The sequence below is a fragment of the Amphiprion ocellaris genome, chromosome 19 (assembly GCF_022539595.1).
Source record: "Amphiprion ocellaris isolate individual 3 ecotype Okinawa chromosome 19, ASM2253959v1, whole genome shotgun sequence".
NCBI lineage: Eukaryota > Metazoa > Chordata > Actinopteri > Pomacentridae > Amphiprion > Amphiprion ocellaris.
The window spans coordinates 2,719,793-2,727,713 of NC_072784.1; positions in this window are offsets into that span (position 1 = coordinate 2,719,793).

The window sequence follows — 7,921 nt, forward strand, 5'->3', positions numbered from 1 at the left end:
TTAGTTCCTACAGTTTATTGCGGACTATTTCTGTGGCATTCTGCTGTGTTTATGCTTCAGTTCTGAACACAAAGTGTACATTTTGGGACTTTCACATACATTACTTTTGGCAGAGAACTGATTGCTTCCAGATCTGTAATTAAATCTAAGTGAACAAACTACTCTATGCCTGTTGTCAGTTGACCTTAAATGTCACTGTGAAGTCCAGTTTGATCATATCACTCCAGACTCTGCAGTTGTGGCGTTACTTTGGTTATCTTTACAATAGAGGAGCTTTTGCATCATTTATTGCAACTGTCTTTCAGGTCGCAGCAGGATTGCATTTCTTGCTTGAGTCTTGACCTTTTGGATCTCATTTGAAGCATAATTAGTCTTAACTTTTCATGTTTTGGCGGAAATGTTACTTAAAAATACATAGATGTTACAATTAAATCCAAAAGTATATATACATTTGTGTATATGTGTTTTGTTGGGTTTCGTGTTCATTTCATCCAGAATGTACTGACTTTCTGGTACCAAATTATGAAAAATTACCATTAAACATCTGGACATACCTACTCATTTAATGGCTCATATCTTGCTTTTCTACATTTTCTTTGGTTTAACACATAATACCATGTATGTTTTTTCATAGATTTGATATCTTCAGTGCTGTTTTACTGTGTTTTTTCTTTCAAAAAGCACAAAATGTTTTTTTTTTTTTTTAAATCATTCATTTTTGACTCTTAATGTGATAATACTTTAGGTGTAATTTTGGCACCAACATAATTCTATATATTTGATATTAGAAGCAAATAACTGTCAGCGTTAGAGGTTAGAGCATCTCAACTAGAACAATGAGAAGAAGAACTAGGATTCAAACCTCCTCAGTTGTTGTTTTACATTTTGCAAAGTAAATTATATGTAGTTGTTTTTATTTCATATCTAAGTAGTTCTTCATTTAAATTTGCCTCAGAGGTTGAATATTCCACAGAAAACTGTAAAACATTGGGGTTTCTTTGGTCAGAAAGCTATAAGTGAGAGTTTTATTTCTTTAAGTTTTTAATAGAATGCGTAGCTGAAGAATATTTTACGTAAAAGGACATTACACTGGGGATTAATCATCATAACGATGATTCAATATGCATACAGGCAGTCGTAGGTTCATGTACCTCAAATTCCTCCAACCTAAACCCTCCATTACTCCAAACACAAACACATGTACCGGTATGCAGTGTACTACATTACTTCCAAGGTCTTGGATCCAACCTACAGGGACAAAAATATATTTGTGAGAAGTTTTAAATGTTTGGAAGGAGTGACCAGCCAGTTCAACTTCCTCTCAAGTTGGGCCAGTCGGGACTCCGAGCCAAGCGGGAACTAATTTCAGAGCGTTAATTGTGTTGTTTGGCGAATTGCAGGAATTTTGAGGTACATTTAGGCCTTCACTCATGAACTACTCTGCTCTAAATGTAGTGCTTTCTAGGAAACTGTTCCACAATAAAGTGTATAAATCCCACTGCAGATCGTTTAATCCGACCACTCAGACTGGCGGAGGAGGGTGTAGGATGTTCTACCTGGACAACAGTTTCCTGCTCAAACATCTCAATCTGTACAGATGATTTATCGGGAACAATTGACTCTTTCTTTTTCTGCCTTCCATTCATCCTGTCTGCCTCCTGCTGTCATCCCTCCATCCCTCCCACATTTTTCCGCCCGCCTCCACACGATCTGGTTTTTAACGATGCTGTCGAGAACTAAAGTGAGGAAAAGCCTCAGTCCCAGGGGGGAAACATCTGCGAGGAGCACAAAATGAAGGTTTAAAACCCCACCGCCACCCCCACTTCTCCCCAACAACCCCCTAAACCTGCCTCCGCTGAAAGATGAGCGGCAGAAAGCAAACGGTGCAAACACCTGGACCGATAGCCGCCCATCAGTTAGGTTTCAGTGGCAAGATGCTCATTAGCCATATTCACCATGAACAAGCTATGACATGCAAACTTTAATGGGCACATTTATGATATCATCATGGAACAACAACAGAGGTTTCTTGTGAAAATCTGTTTTTGCAAGCCAGAGTTTGACATGTCGTAGCTCCAGTTTTTATCATTGATATCCATTGAGAGAGACGGAACCAAAGGACCGAATTCTCTGATGGGACGTCTGACAAAAATGATACAAGGACAGGTTAAAGATCAATGCTGTGTGACCATCTGTATCCACTTTTAAATGAGCGATCAAACCAAAAAGACATGACTTCACTGCCACACAGCCTGAGACAGACACAGCCTGTTTTTACCTGCAATCATTCCCAAATGGTGGCAAATATTTATCTGACAAAATCAACATAAACCGAGGTTAATGACAGCAAAGAGACAGAGTTAGATGGAGTTAAAGGGGACAAAAACTTGTCTTTTTCATTTTTTCTTTCACACAGTCACAGCCTGCATCAAAGTTTTGCAAAAGGCACAATTTTACCCAAACAACACGACACACTCTGAAGGCAGTTTTGGGAGAAGAAAAAAAAGTTTTTGCGTGGAAGGAGAACTTTAACTCAGAGACAGCGATGCATTCAGGTATTACAATGCACAGACTTTTTTAATGTAAAGGTAGACAGTAAATCCATATCATGAAATTATGATAAAGTGGGAAGGATTAAAGTGCACAGTTTTCAAAGTAAAGTGATTTCCAGAAGGTTGAATAACTGCTCTGCCAAGCTTACAAAATCCCTGACTGTAAATCTTAAAGCTGCAGAGGATCTCGGATGCTGTAACGTCTTTCATTTGTTCAGTCCTGATCATTATTATTACCACCACTCGTACTATTATTGTTACCAATATTTGCTTTTCAACAAAAAAAAATCCTTCACTTCCTGTAAAGCTCAGCAGTTGTGGAATGCTAAAGCATGGCCTTGTTTTCTGAAACCTTTTTTTGACGTTACGTAATAAGTTATTAACATGATTCATGGCTTTAAAAGTCAAAAGATTTGTAAGACCTGTGCGAGCCACATACTCCACCATCTCAGCCTGCTGGAGGTTCGCCTACAGGAACTCAGATGTCTGCCATGAAGTTTCAGGCAGCAGTTCAGGAAAAAATCTTCTTCTTTCAAGCTTTTGCCTCAACCCAGCCCAGTATTGGGAGGATTTATGTCCATATTGGATGCTTCTGCACCTCGGGATATATTTGTCAGTTGCTTTCATGCCAATGCAGAAAATTTTGTGGAGTTGTACGTAGAAAGCAGAAATTGTGGCACATCTTACTTTCATGCAGTTGACCAGAGTTTGTCTTTTCCTAGACCTGCATTAAAATTTGCATTCATTACTGTTATTGATTGATCCTTGGCCTTAATCAGGTGTTTTAGTTGGACCACGTTAATAATATCTTCAGCCGAACCCGAATGTTTTAGTATTTTTAGATCTGTCAGAGAGTAAAAATAATGAAATCACAAGCATTAAATATTATAAATATTATCAGTAATCACAATGCTGTTTAACCTAATCAACATAAATCCAAGTTAACGTCTACAGTCCAGTTGTGTATTCAGCCATATAGACAGTGGTAGAATGATGGACCCTCCCTGGTCTGGCTGACAGTGCCTGTAAAAAATATTCAACACCAATGTAACTTCTCTCCATTATTGTTTGCCAGCACTGAATCATTTTGAATTTAATTTGGCGACAAAGAAAAGACTATTTCAAGTAAAAGTACATTTTACAAATTAAATACATTTTATTTTGGCTTCATGTCTGTTCATTCAGATTCAGATTCAGAAAACTTTATTCGTCCCCAGGGGGCAATCATATTTGTTCACTGAGGCTAATTTCTCCTGAATTGTGGAAAATCAGTGTGTAGAACTGCTCAAGAATTGCAAGATAGCCAATCAGAATTTTGGACATGGAAGTGAGCCAAATCTTTTTGGGAATTAGACGACATAAGAAATGACAATTCATGTGGCAGAACCAATTCTAAAACCCACTGGCAGTGAGCAATTCGGGGTTCAAATCAGGCCAAATCTCTAATATCTGACTGGCTTTTTGTGCACCTATTCTGTCTTTACATGTGGTGCTTTGATCATTTTGTCAATGAAGACTAAAGATTTACATCTATTTTTACTTTCGTCTCATAAATCAGACTTACAGTAATTACTGCCTGGTTGTTGATGATCTATGAACAGTTTAACTATGAAACCATTCAACAAACCCTTTTCCAACCACTTTGTGAAGCCAACAGGTGAAAATGTCCTGTGAGGAATGTGAAGCGCTGCACTTTGGCATCGAGCCACAGCCACTTATCTGTCCGTCACCAAGTGATGGTAATATTACAGAAACAGAAGAAGCAGTAATGACAGCAACACTTGTTCCAATAATATGAGGCCTAAAGGGATAACGAGCTTAACTTACAGCTCCTCCAAGAGCAGAAAGCATGTCATTTGTCCATTTGTCTGGAAAAGACGCTGCATTAGGATGAGAAAATATTCAAAGAATCCCCAAACTCAATAACTGTAATTTGCAAAACACTCACAAAAGCAACAGGTCTGGGGATGGGAGTCAAAGGCCAAGTCTGAAATGTTCTGTAATCTTGAGCTGCATCTGAATTATTCATTCATTATAATAATGCCTCAGTGCAAATCTGTGTATCTGTGAAGCATGCAGATGGAATTATGGACATGCAACAAGTCCCATTAATTTATGTAATGTGTTTTCCATAAAAATAAATTGTTGACTTGGATTTAAACTACATGCTACAAACTTCACAGCTTGTAAACATTTACTATGTGCAAATGAGCACGTGTATGAATGTATGTGCTTCATGTGATGGTAGGCACATTATTATTATTATTATTATGTGTTTTAACACTGCTATTGTACATGTCAGTAGGGTTGCATATTGGTTTATAGATTAAATGTGTACAGTCTGGTCCAATAGTTGGAGACCACATCAAAAGTTTGTCATATTTTTGATATAAAAACAAGTGAAATTCACATTTAAAATGAAGAAATAGTTCAGATTCTGCTTTATTTTGACGTCAGCAAACTGAAACATAAGTGGGATTGACCATATAAACCCCTTTTTTGTATGAAAAGTCAGATTTACTTGAATGAATTGATGGGATTTAATCAACTCATCAGAGGCTTATTTGAATAAATCAACCTGCTGTGTAAATGTGGCTGTGCCTCAAGAATGATTTATTTATGATGTATGTGAGGACAATTACTTGAAAATGTGGAGAGGCTTTGCAGAGTAAAAAGTGGTGCTGACTCTGCAGGTGCAGGTTTCTTTCTGAGAGATTTTCCATGAAAAAGAATGTGACTCTTCTTCATTTCAAAGACGTTCGGCCAACATTCCCTTTTCTTCTCCTCAGTTTGTGCAGCATGTGGACAATTCTGTCTATCACTAAACTGAATATCTGTCGTCTTGTATTTTTTTCTTTTACACTGACAGCTGACTGATTACCAACATCAGTCAGCAATATTACAATTGTGTGTTAGTGTTAAACATTAAAAGTGCTTTTGAAGATATCAGTTTCATCTTCATTCATGGTAAAGAGAAAAAGTATTTTTCTAAATCTATAAAAATGGAATGAAGACAACCATAGTTTAATACTGAATGCAAAAATTGTATTAATATTAGGGTCCTCAAAACACTAAATGATTACAAAGTTAGCATACTGTCCAGCTAGTCATTGATTTTCTTCCACTTCTCCAGAGTCAGGTTGGAGTGGCAGAAAGCTAAGTAGAGTATCCCTACCCCCAGAAACATTTTCCAACTGAGGGGTGCCAAAGTGTTCCCAGGCCAGTTGAGATAAGGAAACCCCCCCAGTGAGTTCTAGGTCTGTGCCACATTCACGGGAAAATGTCTGTGAATGAATGAAGATTTTTCAGGCATGAACGTCACCCATCCATCAGGGTCAGAACACGTACAGCCTTTTACCTCCACTGTCATTTAAGAACCCATCTGTTAGCTGCTTTCATTGGCCCAGGGTTTAGCCTGGCTGAATCTCATTTGCTTGAGATTTTAATTTTAACTGGATACTAATTAGCTGCAGGTATAATAAGAGGATATTTTCTTTCTTTCTTTACCTAAGTATCTACCTTCTCTCTGAACTTTTTGGATATTTTTTTGTTATCATTTCAATCTCGTCTCTTCCTCCTGTGCAGGAATCCTAAACATTTCCATGGTTTTTCTCCAGCACAGCTCTGCCAGTGAAATGTTGGAAATTACAGAGTTGGATTTTTTTGCTTCACTGATCACTCAGACTTTATTGCTATACAGCTCTGCTTTAATTAGATTATATGTATGAACTGCAGATCTGTGCGTGTGTAGTTTTGTTTCTGGAGTCAAACCTGCTGTTGGATTGAAATGACCTTAGAAACCCACTAAACATAAACCTCTTGAAATTTTGCACTAGCGATTCCCATATGACTAATTACTCATACATCAGCGCGTGCAATGCCTAGAACAGACCGTAGTTTATGGATTTTATGTACATTTTTAGAGTAAAGAAGAATATGTACATGATTGTGCACTCTTTAATTTAAGTCGCATTATGTTTCCGCTGAAATATCAGCTCCACGAAAACAACACAAAGGAAAAATGTTTCACTGCTTTATTGTGCTGCATCTTGACCAGAGTGACCTTGTTAATTTGGGATTAAAGCGTACAAGAAGGAACTATTAAAAGAAAACTCGACTCCATATCTTTCATTCTGAGTCTTTTAACCTGCAAAACCAACAATTACATGTTTTCTAAATTAAGTTTTGCTAAAAGTTTAAGATGCATTCTCTGCTATTTCATTCCAACATCACAAAAAGTCGAGTTTTCATCTGGTTACGCTGCATTTAGAAACTAGATGTAGCGGTTGCCTTCATGTTTGGCAGACTGATTCTGTTGACTTGTACACTGTGTTCTGCATACAAGTGCATGTCGGATGAATAAATGAGCTTTAATTTTACGGCACCTTTTACACAAAATGAAGCTCAGAATGCTTTACAATTCAGCAGCAAAAAAGTTCATGAACTTTTGAGTGGTGGTACAAAACAGAATGAAATAAAAAGAACTACATCAAGAAAAAAAATATTTTTTGATTGAAATGATTGCGACAAATTCAGAAACTAACACAAGATAGTTTGTCACCAGGCTCCTGTTTATATTGTTGCTCAACATGGCACTGTATCAAATTCTTTTAAATAAATTGCTTTGGTGAATTTATTAAGTTTTTATTGAAACTTGTCAGCCATGTTATATCATAGGAACAACCACCACTTACAGTCACCACTATCAACCTTCATTTCAATGGTAATCTCCAATCACAGAAGTCTGTAGCCTACCGGGTGGAAATTAATTGGCATGATTTTATTCTAAAATGATCTGCTAATTTATTTATTGTACCAATTCTGCCTAAAATATTTCTAATTATTGTTAAATGTTATTTAATATCTGGAAACTATCCTGCAACCCCCAGAGACTGCACAAACTTGTCCCATTTTCATGTGACATATTTTTCATATCATTGTACAAATCACAAAATGATTGAAAGAATATACACGCCTCTTAGTTATACTGTGCTTAGCAGAGGGATTCTGGATGAATTCGACAGTTTGTTTTTTTGTGCAATGTCTATTGTTTACTACACTTTAAAGTGAAAATACATTGGATTTAAAGTGGCTAAGCCACCTCCAAAGAAGCTGTTTTAAATCAGCACAATCAAGTGTCTATGGTAAATATGAAGCTACCATCAACAGCTTAGGAATGAGCTTAGCTTAGCACAAGGACAGAGAAACAGCCGGCCTAGCTTAAAGGTCAAATGTCTTCTGACTGCATCTGTACAGTTCAGTAAGTAACATGTTATTTAAATTAAGTCAAACTTGAATAAACATGCAACTGTAAAAACTATTTTTTATCCTGTTGGATGTTTGATAATTGCAGCCATTCTTTGTGCTAA